Genomic DNA, 15,551 nt, shown 5'->3' with positions numbered 1-15,551 from the left:
TGGCATTATTCTTTTGGCCTACACCATAATGTTCAGGTGATTATCCACCATGATGCCACAGTCCTTTTCACAGTCACTGTTTTGAGGATAAAATATCCCATTCTCGAAGTAGGGCCTATGTTTTTTGTTCCTAGATGTATACATTAAAATGCATATTCTTTTCTTGTTGCTAGTTTACCCAGGGATCCAGACCATTGTAGGTCAATGACCCGCCGTTATTTACCACTCCTCTGATTTTCAGGTTACCTGCAAAACTTTATGGCTGCGTCTAGACTGGCATGATTTTGCACAAATACTTCTAATGGAAAAGTTTTTCCGTTAAAAGTATTTGCATAAGAGAGCATCTATACTGGCATGGATGCTTTTGCGCAAAAGCCATCTTTTGCACAAAAGCATCCGTGCCAGTGTAGACACTCTGTTGCGCAAGAAAGCCCAATGGCTAAAATGGCCATTGGAGCTCTCTTGCACAAGAAATTAACTTGCCTGTCTCCACTGGCCCTCTTGCGCAAGAAGGCTTATCCCTGAGCGGGAGCGTCAAAGTATTTGCGCAAGAACCACTGATTTTGTACAGTACAACATCAGTGTTCTTGCGCAAATACTCGCGGCCAGTATGGACAGGTGGAAAGATTTTGCGCAAAATCTTGCCAGTCTAGATGCACCCTATCAGTAATGATTTTTATGTTTTCTTCCGAGTCATTGATAAAAATGACATTACCTTCCTTTAGCTTTTTATTAATTGAACATCATATTGACCACTTCATTAACTTGCCCAGGACCAATGTCAGACTAATAGGCTTGAAATTACAAGAATCATTCCATTTGTCCCTTTTGAAATATTGGCACAATGCTTACTTTGTTTCAGCCAGTTTTGAAGCACCATGGATGTTCCAGAAGCCTTGGAAGAATCAGCATTAATAGTACTGAGTGCCTCAGCTCTCCCCTCTAAAACTCTCAGATGCATGAGCTCCAGAAAAGCTTATTTTTAAAAAAAAGTGTAGGTTTCGTAGCTGCTTTTTAATGTCCTCCAAAAAAAAAGTGTTATGTTATTTACCCTTATGACTAATTTACTTTTTCTGTAGAATTTAAGAAAAACTTTTTCCCTCATTTGTTTTACTTTAAAGATGAAGGACTTTAAAAACATATTCAATTTTTCTCCTAACAAAGATAAAGTTGTCTATTTAACTAGCTTCTCCTGGAGCCCATTCATGCAAACTTTAAACGTTTGGGACCAAATTCATCCTTGGTGCAACATCAGTGACTTTGCTAGGTAAATTTGGCCCAAGCCATCTGTTGGCAACTAGCTATTTCATGGCCAGGAAGTTTGAGCTTTGGAAAATTTAAATTGCACAAATTTAAAGAAGCTTCAGAGTAAATAATTGGTATTTTGAAATTAACACGAAATAAGTTACTATGTAGCTCAAATTGCATAGCTTATTTTAAGCTCTGGGTGCAGTGTAGATGCAGATTTTTATCTAACTTCTGTTGCCGCAGAGATGAGAAGCTGGGTTTCAAAATTACCGGACAAGTCTATATATTTTGCTAGAACATAATGCTTTAAGTTATGCTGGATTGTGGATCCTTGCTCCACTGGAACTTTAGGCAATTACTGCACCATAAGCTTAGATGTGTTGCAAACTGCAGCCTAGTATTCTGATGTCATAGGAAATAAAAGGAGGCCTAGGAAGTGGTTAGACCACCTCATCTGTCTCAGCAGTGGCCGGATCACATAATGTTTTTTGTGAAGTATCTGTTATTTCTTTTTCTTGACGGGGGTTGTTATGTACTCTTACTGTCACCCTTGATCAACCATTCCATAGCATCTACTTTATGGAAAAGTTCCACTTGCCTCCCCCCCCCCCCCCCCCCGCCCCCCAGGAGGTTCTATTTCCTTATTTTCAGCTCAGATCTTTGCATCTTGGACTCTCTTTTGTTAATATAGCTCATTTAGATCAACCCTTGCTAATTCCTGAAGCCTTCAAAATGCTTCACTCACATCCTTATTTAACCTTTATTGCAAGCGCTATTACTCCAGCGAGCGTAGTCAGTCCTACTCTCTCTAGCCTTTCTGCATCAGTGACCTCAGCCCCTGGGCGCAAACTAGTGTGGCCAATGTCTCTGCCAGTACAGTGAATTCAACAGCAAGCATGTCACCAGGAAGGAGCATTTGAGGTTCAGATCATATTGGCATTTTGCTTGAACACAGCAGTCACTGACCCTAATTCCTGCTGAGGCTGGGCACAGAGTGTCATAGTTTTAAAGAGTTTTTAAGCAGAAGAAAATTAAGCTTGCATTTTTGTGATCTGCAATGCAAACAGTACAGGCCACAGCACAAAACAGAAAAGCAATATATAAAGAAAATGGACCCTGGAAGAAATCTGGTAAAATGCATATTTTAAACTGACAAATAATTCTTAGCGTAAATAAAATAGGAGCAGGAAGGAATCTGAAAGAATTATAGCATTAATATACATTTTAAAATAGTGTCCACCTCCCTTTAATGAAATAGGCAACTTGATTTGCACTTGAACCTCTTTAATCCGGCAACCCTGGGAAACAGAATATGCCAGATTAAACATTTTGTTGTGCCAGGGAGGGCACCAGCTGGGGAGGGTGTGGGGGAGTGGGAGCGGCAGTGCACAGAGCCCCTTCCCCCTCCCTCCCACGCATTAGAGACACCCGGTGTACAGAGGTTTAGTTGTATATTGCTACATTACCTGAAACTACTTTGTAATTGCCATTCATGCCAGTTTTTTTGATATTATAGTTGCATTGTTAAATTCTTATCTGTACCCCTGTTGCTGTATCAGAATTAATCATAGGACTTGAGCTCTGCATTTCAGCACTGTCCTGCCATATTTGGGATGGGGGGTTGCCCTTCTCTGAAAATATCTATAAGAGGGGCCCCCCACAGGACACCTGAGGAGGAGCTCCTATCCCCAATAGCTAAGAGCCCATCTTACATGATTATAGTCAATCGGGAGTCCCACGTAGGCCTTATAGATTAGGCCCAATGTTTTTCACTTCCACTGGCACTTCTGACCCTCTTACTGAAAGCTGACAGTGAGCGAGGGTCTAGATTTTCAGATGTCAGTAGGTGCCTACAGACAAAGCCTGGCTCCCTACAGGAGGCATGGGCAGCACTATGTGCCTGAGACTAGGATGTGCAGAAGCAGCAAGTTAAGTGTGGAGCCACCTAACCTAGCCAGGTGTGAAACGCAGCAAGGCTGTGGCCTAACTCACATCCCTCCCAGGAAGGCAGGTACGAAGATCCATTTTACTTTGAGAGACAAGCCCTACAGAGCTTGAGCACATCCAGCTGTTAGGACACTCACCTGAGAGAACAATGCAAAATGCAGGACAATGTAGCACTTTAAAGACTAACAAGATGGTTTATTAGATGATGAGCTTTCATGGGCCAGACCCACTTCCTCAGATCAAATAGTGGAAGAAAATAGTCACAACCATATATACCAAAGGATACAATTTAAAAAATGAACACATATGAAAAGGACAAATCACATTTCAGAACAGGAGGGGGATGCGGGGAGGGGGAGGAAGGAAGGTAAGTGTCTGTGAATTGACGATATTAGAGGTGGGGAGAGTGGGATGTTTGTGAGTTAATGGTGTTAGAGGTGATAATTGGGAAAGCTATCTTGATAATGTGTAAGATAGTTCAAGTGTTTGTTCAATCCTCTTTGGAGAGTGTCGAATTTTAACATGAATGACAGTTCAGAGGATTCCCTTTCAAGTGCAGATGTAAAAGGTCTTTGTAGCAGAATGCAGGTGGTTAAGTCATTTAGAGAGTGTCCTTTCTGGTTAAAATGGCAAGAAACTGTTTTTTCTTTGTGATCTTGTCTGATATCTGTTTTGTGGGCATTAATCCTTTGGCGAAGTGTCTGAGATGTTTGTCCAATGTACATAGCAGACGGACACTTTCGGCACATGATAGCATAGATTATATTTCTGGATGCGCAGGAATATGTGTTCTTGATCTTATAACTCACTTGGTTAGGTCCAATAATGGTATCGGTGGGTAATCCACTAATTGTGTTGTCCACAACATTTTTTATCAGCGACACTATTAGTCAAAAAAGAAAGTCTTCCTCAGTCCCGGCTCACGCCAGGTTCAGGAGCTACTTCCGTTGCAGCTCTGCAGTTTACAGGTAGTAAGAGCTGGGGCTGCCGTGGGCCAAGACTGCTTTGTGGCAGCCTCCTCTGTTCCCCTCCCCACGCTGCTGCCTCTCAGAGGCAGCAGCATGGGGAGGGGGCAGGCAGCACCGCAGAGACTTTGCTGGAGGAGGAACTGGCTTTTTAGCTGGCTCCCCCCCAGCACTAGCTCCTGGTTGTCCCCCTCCCTCTTGCTGCCTCTGATACTGAGGGAGCAAGGGTGGGGGAGGGAAAGTGAGTAGCCAACTCTCTTACTTCCCTACTGGAGACCCACATTCCGGTTCGCTGCTTATGTATTTTATGCAAATGGCAAACAGCCTCAACAGGCTTCTAGCTCCCACCTCTGCATGTCATCCTGGCTAGTTCAGGCAGCTCCCCACTCAGTGTGCTAGTTTGTGACACCCACTGTTTGGTCCTTAACTGGTGATGCATATCGGGTAATTGTGAACCATTACCTGGGAGCAGCGCCCTGCCCGCCGTGGGCAGAAGACTGCTCCAGCCCCACATGCCTGCCAGCTCCCAGCCCGTGCAGGCTAGGAGTCGGCAGCCTTGCACAGGGCTGGAAGTGGCAGCAGGGACGGGAGGGAGCTGCTGACTCCCAGCCTGCACAGGATTGCAAGCAGCCAGGCTGAAGTGCCTGCTCAGCCTATTTAGTTAAACAGTTAATTAAACAGGATTTTGTATCTGCACATTGAAGGCTATCATCAAATCCTCCCCCCCACAAAAAAAACCCAAACGCTTCTGCAGACTAAACCAACACAGTTCCACCAGCTTCCATGTGCCCCAGCCTCCTAATCATTTTCATTGCCTTCCTCTGGACTCTCCAGTTTGTCTGCGTCCCTTCTGTAGTATCGACTAATTGGGAATATTGATGTTTGTGAGGTCACTGTGTGCCTTATGGAGAAGCGTGACCTGATTGTTCACTGCCTGGCACACTGTACACTCATTTACAGCATTTACAGCCACGTACTCTGCCCTCTGCATATGCATCTGCACCCTGCCTCGCTGCTGGACCAGCTTGGGGTCAGGGCAGTGACCTGTGGCCAAGGAGACCTGGGAGATCCCGAGCAAGTCCATTCATTCTTGGTGCCTTGCTTGTCCATTTAGACTAATATTTTGGGGCACAGACTCTTGCCTTGTGCAGATAGTGCCCAGTGCAGTGGGTCTCCAAACCCAGCTAGGCCTTTTAGGAGCTTCTGCTCTTGCAGGAAGTGAGATATCAGACAGCAGAACAGTCTGGTGATATCCCTGTCTGGTGCAGTCAGACATCTGGCAGACACCAGCCCATGCACTCTTGAGCGCAGTCTTGCAGCAGCTGCAGGGCTATGGACTGACTCCTCTAGTGGGTCTCGTCCATTTCTAATGCAGCCGTTCTATGATCAGTGCTTTCCGCAAGAGCTAGTTCCATGGATTGTTGTGGGGCTTTGGATCCATCCCCAGGGGCACAGCTCATGCCCAGCAGCATTTGCCTGGCCAGCTTCAGAAGAGCTCAGGCAACAGGGAGCTCCAGCTACCCATTTGCACCTGGTGTGGATCTGACAGCCGCGTTAGCCTCTGCCTCAGCTCCAAGCAGCCATCTCTCTCTCTCTCATATATCTGGGGGCAGCAGCAGGATGTCGGGGAGCTGTTTGTCCAGCTGTGTCTCTGCTGTCTTAAGTGGCTAAACGAGTCAATGACGTAGCTTGTCCTTCCCAGCCTGACTAAGGCATCCGACAGGGACATGTAGCCCAGGAGTCATTTCACTCAGATTCCCAGGAGGTCATGGGAATGGATCTCGCAGGCATGGATCTGGGAAGGCCAGGATCCCCTGGAGATTCCTGCTTGCACACCTGGGGAGAGTTGTGCCATCAATGCTGACACACCTGCAGGACTACCTACTTCTGACATGATCATCACCATTATACAGCCTGCAAGGTTTTTCATCTGTCCCCTCACAGCCATCGGCACAGCCCTGTGGAAGAGACGCAACCGTGTATGGACATTAGGATTTACAGGTAAACTGCAAGTTACCTGTGTCCTTTGCTGCTCAGAAATGTGATGTCCCCGCCTGAGCAAGAAATGAAATGAGAAAGGAGCCTTTTTGTAGAAGTATCAGGGGCTCACAGCCCTCTTTTTGCTCAAGGCCACAGTGGGGGGCTGGTGACATTTAAAAAAAGTGCTGAACCTTGAACCGTTGTACTCCTGTGTTACCCTGGGATGCAGTAACGATTAATTAAGAGATCTAAATAGACACGCCCTGACACTCAGAGATGTTAATTGTCCCAAGTCCCAGAAGAAGGAATTGCCCGAGGCTGTATCTATCACCGGTTATGGGTTTTAAAACAAATGAGTCGGAGAGAAGATATGGGGCCAAACCATATACTGTATTGTAAAGAATCTGAAAAGGTCAACACGTGAAATATCAGTTTGCCCACCCTATCCCAGAAGAAAAGATGATAGAATATTCCCAATACACAAGGTATACATTACATCCACGTGATTGAACACAGGTTTTGGAGCTTACGACCTCTATGCTCTGGCTAATAGGAAGCCTCAGCAGAGGAACAGTGAGGCAACCCCGCGATGATACTGCGGATCCTATCCTCCGGCCTGGCAGGTGCAGATATCCGGACTCCTTAGTGAACGGCCTTCCGCTTTCCACGTGTTAATCCAATAGGGCATCAAGTAAACCCTCAGAAGCCAACCCTGCGCTGGGCTATCATTTACATGGGACTTCTCCACAGGAAATTAATCCCACTGGCAGGACAACCACTACCTACACCCACATGGTCACACTATTCAATCACTCTTCCATACATTTAATGACAAACAGGAAAACATACCACTAGCATACCTACACAATGACACAAGCTGAACCCAAAAGACTGAACCCGCCCTGAATCACAGCTAGGGTATTTATAGACAAAAAGGCGGGACTGTGTTAGTAGGGCTGAGTGCAACACCATTTGGGCAGTGTGCAAAGCTTTTTGGATCGTGTGCAGCTCTTTTAGGATGGAGTGCAAAGCATTTGGTGATGGGTACAAGCCTGTAAGGTGCAGGAATCTTTAGACAGAGACATCCCTCACCCCCCTCCTTTGGTTAGGCTGACAGGATTGTATACCAACAAGGCTGACCCACAGACTCCATTTTAAAATCCAAATAAACTCCAGCCCAATTATACATTTCCATAGATTACAGTGGTAACACCTGGCCACACGTGGAATGTGGAGAACATGTGAACTCTTAGCTGGTTCCTAAGCTGTCTCCATCTCCAGTAACCTGGCAGTGTAGTAAGAGTCTCGTCAGGGCTCATGACAACAATGCGTGGCCTCCAATATAACTGCAGCATGGGCACAATTCCACTTCATACTGCCGACAGACTATGGCCCCATTCCCCAACTCTGCTGAAGCCTGACTGCGGTTTTGTATTGCTAGGTCTCATCTATGCCCCAAGTGGTACAGTGTTGTACTGGGCTAAGACAAGACACATCGGTTGTCTCGTTGTCATGCAGACAGGCTCCCCTTCCTTTTCATGCTAGGAAAACTCAAACTCAGTTTTCAGCCTCTTGTGATAACCTCATTCCATCTCCTTCAACATTCCTGCCAGCAAAATGAAGTCATCTCCGGGCCTACAGCCCCTTGATATTTAATTCTCAAAGAAATTAACAGCCCTTCTTCCCCCCCACCAGATGCACATAAGACCACACAAGCACACTTCACCACAGGAGATGGGTGGCAAAGACACCATAGGTCATCTTGTACAGCATAGAGGCATACGCAATTTTTACTTGTCCTTTCATTTGAAGAGATTTGTCCGATACGGCTGATAGAAACACACACACTGTCAGTGCAGTGAATTGTTTGAGACACGGTAGGCGTCTGCACACTGAATTCATCGGAGTTACTGCCTTGAGTCAGCCCCTTCTCTTTACCATGTGCCAAGACTATGTGCAAATGTACGCCAACCATTTACACCACTGTTGTGCAAGACCCTCTGTATTTAGATCGCTGGACTGACCACACAGAATTCTGCAGCAAATGTTTCTGTAAAAAAGCGCTGAAGAACATGGAAATCACCAGACTGTCGAAGGGAAGAGACTTGACTGCATTGGCTCCTGTCTCAGTCCAGTGGCGATCAGCCGTACGCTCCAGGCCAAAGGGTATTTTGATAGAGAAAGTAGCTGCTCAGGGCAGGGCACTGGTGCAGCAGCATCTGCCCAAGGTAGGGCTGTCCAGAAAACAAGAATTCCACGGTGTGGAAAAGATTCATGTTTCAGAATTTGTTTGTGTTCTGCAACAGAACCTTCTGAGAGAGGCTACACCATGCCCAGATTCCTGAATAGCCTGGGGGCCAGGATACTCCTCGAGGCCGTGGGAGATGTAAGTTCAAGTTCCATCTTTGGAGCAGGAACTTAAACCTGGGTCTCCCAAGGTGAGTACCCTCCTTAATAAATAGTTATTTATACCAAGTGGACTAGCTCCAACAGCTAGAGTGATAGAGGTTTTACAGTTGCATGTAATTACATTTTTCTGTTTTTAAGTCAACCTAGGAAGTGACAGCAGAACCCCAGCTGTGAAAGAACGCTGTCAAGGTTGCGAAGGCGAGCCTTCAGCCTTTAGAAACTGCCAGTATTAAGGTTGCTGGAGTTCTTTTAATAGTCTCTTCCTCTCTCGGATCCTCAAGGAGAAATCCAAATAAAAACCCCGCAATTATTTCCAATAAACACCACCCTGATCACACCTGCCTGGCTCAGCTCTTTCCTCACTTTTCCCATCTTCAACAAGCAGATGTAGGCACAGACCCTCTCAGCCAGCTCAGCAGTTCCTCTTCCAGAAATTCATGGGTCAGGAGAGCTCAGCAGGCTGAGCTTGCAGATGGAACAAGGCTGTCCTGCTGGCTATGGCAGTGTACCGAGACAGCTTTTATGTTTCTATTTTAAAACGTGTCCATTGACCCTAGCACTCATGATGGCACTGAGGAATCAATAGCATTTGCTAGACTCTGGCAAATAACTGCACATGCATTTCCCTTCTCCGTATAGCTCTGAAACACTGCAACCCAATCCTGACCACAGCATGCCCAGTCGGTCAAGTCCTCAGCACCTCCCCTCGCCGTGCTGCAGTCTTTTATTCTTAACCTGCAGACCCTCTGTGACGGACCGGGATGAGTCTGGGCACCGCTGAGGGCGTCCGCTCAGGGCGAATTGCTCAAAATCAGGGCTTGGTACAGCCCCTAACTAGAGACCTTCCCAAACAGGCCACAAACCAGTCACGCCAAGTGCTTCAGCTGCCAATCCGGGCAGCAGGAAACCTCACGAACAAAACCCCTCAGACAGCCCAGCCCTCCCTGTGCTACAATCAGCCCTGGGCCTAACACACAGGTGAGGGGTTATAGAACCCCATCTCACCTACCCCAAACGGGTTCTCCTGGTCCCAAAAGACCAGACACAGTTCCCCGGTCAATTTACACTCTGGATCTTACTCACAAGATCACGCTGGGCCAATCCTTTAAAATCTAAAATCAAAGGCTGTGTCTACATTGGTGTGATCTTCCGCTGCGCCAAAACTTGCTGCCTGTCTACACTGGCCGTGAGTTCTTACACAAGTACATTGACGTTCTCATGTATGAAATCAGGGCTTCTTGCGCAAGAACTCTGATGCTCCCGCTCAGGAATAAGCCCTCTTGCGCAACTGTTCTTGCATAAGAGGCCAGTGTAGACAGGCAACATGAATTTCTTGCAGAAGAAAGCCCTATGGTTAAAATGGCCATCAGAGCTTTCTTGAGCAAGAGAGTGTCTACACTGGCATGCCTGCTCTTGTGCAAAAGCACATCACTTGCACAAACACACACGCCAGTGTAGACACTCTCTTCTGGAAGAGTTTTTGCACAAGAACTCTTCCGCAAAAGAGTTCTTGTGCAATATCATGCCAGTGTAGATGCAGCCAAAAGGTTTATTAATAAAAGAAAGAAAAGATGGAGAGTAAGGTTGTTAAGGAGAATACGTTACATGCACCCATCACCAAGTTCTCGCTGCAGGCTCTCAGCAGAGATGTTATATACTGCTAGCTTAAAAGTCTCTGGTGTACATCCTATGTCAGGATGGGTCAACAATCCTTCATGGCTCACTGTTCCGTGCAAGGCTGCATCTGGGATCAGTGGCAGAATTGAAGACAAGATGGAGTCTGCCCCATGGCACTTATATATCTCTCCCAGCATTCTCCTGGCCAGAGCAGGTCACATGGTCGAGTAACCTCTCTCTGTTTCACATGCTGGCAACCATTATGCCTTGGCTGCTTTGCAGGTTTCCACACATTCCTCAGCTTTGTATTGGGCACCTCGAGAGCCATTGTCCCTGGAGCAGTGCTAATTAGCATAGTCATTCATTGGACAATCCTCCTTTACAACAGGCAGTGCAGGCCAGTATCAGTACAGAGTCCATATTCATAGCTCCACATACAGACATCATACAAGTACGTGAGTAGCATATACAGAATCGGTAGAACATAGGCTTTCATTTGACACCTCACATGGCCCCCTTTGTACTGACTTTGGAGTAACCACCTCCCCCATGGGCACAGCAGTGATCTGGCTGCTCCTCTTAAAATCCAGGAACGTGACTCCTCTTGCTCATTTGCCCAGATTGCCACTCAAGCGGAATAGTGAGGGGAGGGGAAAGGGGGAGGGAAGGTTTGTCAAGTACAAACTAGAGGCTAAGAGACAAGACAACACATTTTTATGTGTGCCCTGAGAAGGATTCAAGCACAGCTATACTTAGCACTAGGGGAAAAACAGGCCCAATAAGAAACACGGACTGAAGGCAGAGGATAGAGAAGCAATGTGGGTTAAGACAAGGCAGAGGAATGGAGGGAACGTGGGGAGAGAGGATGAAGTGGAGCCATGAAGGGAAATCATAGTAGTGGCTCTTGGCCCCTGGGCTGTTTGCCCCCCAACAAGGCCATACAGGCAGGCCTCAGGGCCATACAGGCAGTATCTCTATTTTGTGGCTGAGGCCCTCTAACAGAGAGCAGCATGTGTGGCCCAGTGGTCAATAGGTTGACAGAACAGCTGGCTTAGGCATTACTGAAGTGAAAGATAGCAGGACGGGGGAGGGCGGGCGGGGAGAAAAGCCATCAGAGCACAGGGGCCGGGGAGAATAAAATGAAGTTCTGGGTGTCACCTAGTACAGTCAGTCAGTGTAGCTGGCTGTGTCCTTTTCACGTGCTGCTCTGCCTGGCTTTGAGTGTAGCCATTACGCAGATTGTGCCGGATGTGAATTCCTGGAGATCAGTTCTGCCAAAACACCAGCTAAGTTATGTGCAGCGGGATCAAGGCAAAAATTCCTCAGCCCCTGATTTCAGTCTTTTCCTCTTTAGGTGCTGCTGTGGATGGCCATGTGGAGACCACAGCCAGCCTCCTGGGACTCCCCAGCTTCCCTACCAGCTTCTGGTCTTGCTCTCGTATCCTATAGTCACGTCTTCCCCCCGCATTGTGCGCTCTCTGGCGGGGGCTATAGAGCTACGGTGTCAGCACCCCAGGCAGCCAGTGCGCCTGCTCCCCAATGTGGTCAGTCCCCAGCAGAACCCCCAGGCTCTTACTTGCCCCAGGAGCACTGTCCTGTCATTATTGCAGCCTGTTCTCTACTGGTGAGGCAAAAGACAATGGCTACTGGCCTGGGGGGCAATAGTTTCTATGGGACCCTGAGCAAGGTGTGGGGGGTCCCAGCTGGGCTCCCAGAAGGGGTGGGGCCATGTCAGCCAGCTCTCACCACTACCTGACCATGGTGCTGGGCCCTGGCAGCCCTCAGCGACACCCAGACTGTGGCGCTGGAACCCCACTCCTCAGCACTGCGCAGCGCGCCTGTCACGCTGGCAGCCCTTTTCAGAGGCCTGGGAAACCTGTCAGTCTCCAGTACAACAGAGGACCCAGAGGCCTCGTCTGGGCCCAACACCTCCAAGCTGCCCTGCGCCACATGTAGCTAGCCTAGTTCCTGCGACGGTGCCAGCCGAACTCAGCACGGAGTAGGGCCAGAACGTCTCCTGCTGCAGAGGGAGAGGCCAGGCCGCTATCCCCAGAAGTATGCGGGAGAGGTTTGCTGAGCCTCTCAGCTGCTCAAGGACAGAGAGGGGCTTCCCTGTGAAGATCAACGTAGTCTCCCCAGGAGAGAGCAGCGGCAGCCATCCTAGCACCACAAACCGAAGAACGGAAAAGCAAACCTCCCTTCTCCCTCTGACACAGAGCTGGGCCTAGAAGTCCCTGAGGATCAAAAGCCTTTATTCTGGAAGCACATGGATGTGCTGGAGCCATTTCTAGACAGGCAAGAGAGCAAAACCTTTATGCAAAAATGCTTAGAAACGAGTAACATGCCGACACTTACCCCAGCCTGTCTGTGCTCCGCTGGCAGGATGGGCTGGATTCTAGCGGAGTTGTGACAGGCCCCAGGGTCACCATATGGCATGGAATCCCTTCGTGTCCCATCTCTCCCCTCACTGTGTCCGGAGTCCCATCCGTTGTGCGGGTGGGGTTTCCCCAGCTACCACACGCAGGTCGTTGTGTAAGTGGCCAGTCTGCGAGGTAGCCCTGGGTTGCTGTTGCTTTCTGGCATGTCACTGAAAGTTCCTTGGCTTTCACCTAGCACTGCTGCTCTGCCCTCTTGGGTCACAGGCTTCTCATGCCTGGCGCACTCACATCTACATTTCATCAGCCCTGCACATCTTCTGCCCTGTCCCAGGCACAGCATCCTGGGGCACTAAGCCCCTCTCGTCAGCTGCTAGCAAACGAGTTCTATAGGCGCACGGCGTACCAGCATGTAGACTGAGTAATGAGTAGCTGTGTCACCCTAAACCTCGCACATGGGCTGCTCTTTGAAATGTTTATGGCTGTCACCCCAGTCTGGACTGGTCAAACAGCCTCCCGGTTTCAGTCTGTCACTCCCAGGTAGGTCTGCGTGGGTGCTGCCGCTGGCCATCCCTTGGGTCAGCATTTCTCAAACTGTGGGTTGCGACCCCAAGGGGGGGGGTGTCACGAGCATCTTGGGAGGGAGGGGGAGTCGCAGCTGGATTGGGTTTTTCACTTGCGACCCCTCTCCCCCAGGCCGTGAAGAGCGGCAGGGCGGTGGAAGGCAGCTGCCAGCAAGCCATGCAGCATGGCCGGGGCCGCAGGACTCCAGGAGTGCAGCTCAGCTGCAGGAGGAGGTAAAGCGGCGGGAGAGTGAGGCCGGCGCAGGAGTGGACACACGAGGGGCCGGCCAGGGCATGGTTGCCGGGCGACCGAACGCTTCCCCAGCTGGGAGCGGGAGGGGTCTCTGAGGCAGTGGGCTGGGGGATTGGGTCGGGGCAGAGGACCCGGAGGTAAATAAGGGCACGTGGGGGTCAGAGGAGGAGGCAGAGGAGAGGAAGGAACCAACCAATCAACGGGCCGCGGAGCGGAAAAGAGGCACAGAGGAGAAAGAGACGGGGTGGGGGAAGAGCAGTGGGGAGGGCGCTATGGACCGCAAATGCCATGAAGGAACCCCAGGAGGGCAAGGAGTCTGGTGATAAGGGGGAGGAAGCGACCCAGGGCAGTGAGCGGGGGTGGGGGGTCACGGTATCACACAGTGACCGGGGAAACAGAGCAGCAATTTGTAACAGGCTGGCGCGTAGAGCTGCCATAGTTGAGAGTCCCCCCCACAGCAATGGGTGGGACAAGACTGGACTGGCTCCTCAGCCCCCATCAGTGGCTATTGGCCAAGGAAGTCAGTTAGAACGGTGCCAGGCTGGGGGGCCTGCACCGGGACTGACTCTGAGACCCGAGGTCAGCAAACCGAGTGCACAATGGACTGAGCAGGAAGGCTGGTCACTGAGGATTCGAACAGTCAAGGAGCCCGCAGCGCGCGGCTCAGTTCAAGAGGAGGAGCCTTGCAGCCTTGCCAGGCCCAAGGAGGGAACCACACGGGGCCCTCCTGGACGGTTTCAGGAGAGCGAGCTCAGGACCAGCCGTCGATATCTGGACTGCGTCCCCGCAGGGTTGTGTTTGTTTCACGCACAGACCGAGCAGGATTTGGCTGGAGGGCTGTGACGAGAGAGCCATCGCACAAGTGCAGTCACTGATGGGAGTGGAGAAACCCTGCAGGCACACGCCCGCCAGGGAGGGCTGAGGAAAAGTGAGTGCAGCCCGTTACGCAAGCTTGTTCACTGAGTACAAAGCATGAGGCCTAAGAAAATGTCACTACAGGTTGGATCTCCCAAAACGGACTCTCTGGTTCAGAAAACTGTATGGGCTGGCAGGACCACAGCTGTTCCTGGACCAGGAGTCCTGGCTGGGAGCCCGGGGCAGGAGGGCTGGCAGCAGGATTCCTTCACCCAACAATCCAACAAGTACGTCTTTGGTCTTGGTGCTGTGCCTGATGAGCAGGAAGTGAGTGGCCATGTCAGGGGTGTTTGTCCTGCCGTTTTATTGTGTCACCTGAAGGTCTGCCCCTTTTGGGGACCCAGAGTCTGGTTCCCCACACCCCCACCTTGCCCAAGGCCTTGCAATTCTGGTGGTAGCCCTGGCCATAGAGTAGAGCCTTATCCTTGCTATACAGTGCTGCCACGCCCACTTTTAGCAGGACAATACTAACCAGTGCCTTGTGAGTCTTCATGATGCCACACCCAACATGCTTGAAAAAAGGTTATCACAGTAGTTGGTAGGGTGCAGACTTGGGCACATTTCCTCAGTCTGCTCCCTGAGGACAGCAGCCACGAGAAGTCATTTCACAAACGTCCCAGGGAGGTTGAAGGAGTGGGAGGGGCAGCATCTGTGACCCCTGCCTTGCAGGCTTCAAAATCCCGAGTGGAGCAGCTGCTATTGCAGGGACAGAAACATTTTGAGTCAGCTCCTGGACCGTTCTTAGGCTACATCTACACTACAGGCTTCTTGTGCAAGAACTGTTTGGCGCAAGAGTTCTTGTGGAAAAGGTCTTGCACAAGAGCATGTCCACACCGCCATGTGCTTTTGTGCAAGAGCGTCCATGGCAGTGTGGTCGCTCTTTTGCGTAACAAAGCTCTGATGGCCTTTTTACCCAAGAAGCCCCTGTTGCCCATTCACACTGCCTTCTTGAGCAAGAGCTCTTGTGCAAGAGGGCTTATTCCTCATGGGGAGAGGAATACCTCTTGCACAAGAAGCCCTCTCTTCTGATGCTTTACTGTAAATCTACTTGCACAAGAACACGCGTGCAGTGTAAACACTCTGCAACTTTTTGCGCATGAGCAGCCGTTCTTGCTCAAAGAGACTGCAATGTAGACGTAGCCTTAGCGTAGATATTAAGGTGATGAGAACAGATACTATGCTAGTATTACTTGTGTGGACTAAAGCACTAGTGTGACAGAAGTAGGTGACTTTACCACCACCTCTCCAAACAATGCCAAAGCATCTTGTCAAACATAAT

This window comes from Pelodiscus sinensis, chromosome 7 (genome assembly GCF_052426305.1).
Source record: "Pelodiscus sinensis isolate ZL-2025 chromosome 7, ASM5242630v1, whole genome shotgun sequence".
NCBI lineage: Eukaryota > Metazoa > Chordata > Testudines > Trionychidae > Pelodiscus > Pelodiscus sinensis.
The sequence above is the reverse complement of the archived record's forward strand: the minus strand, read 5'-3'. Positions refer to the sequence as shown.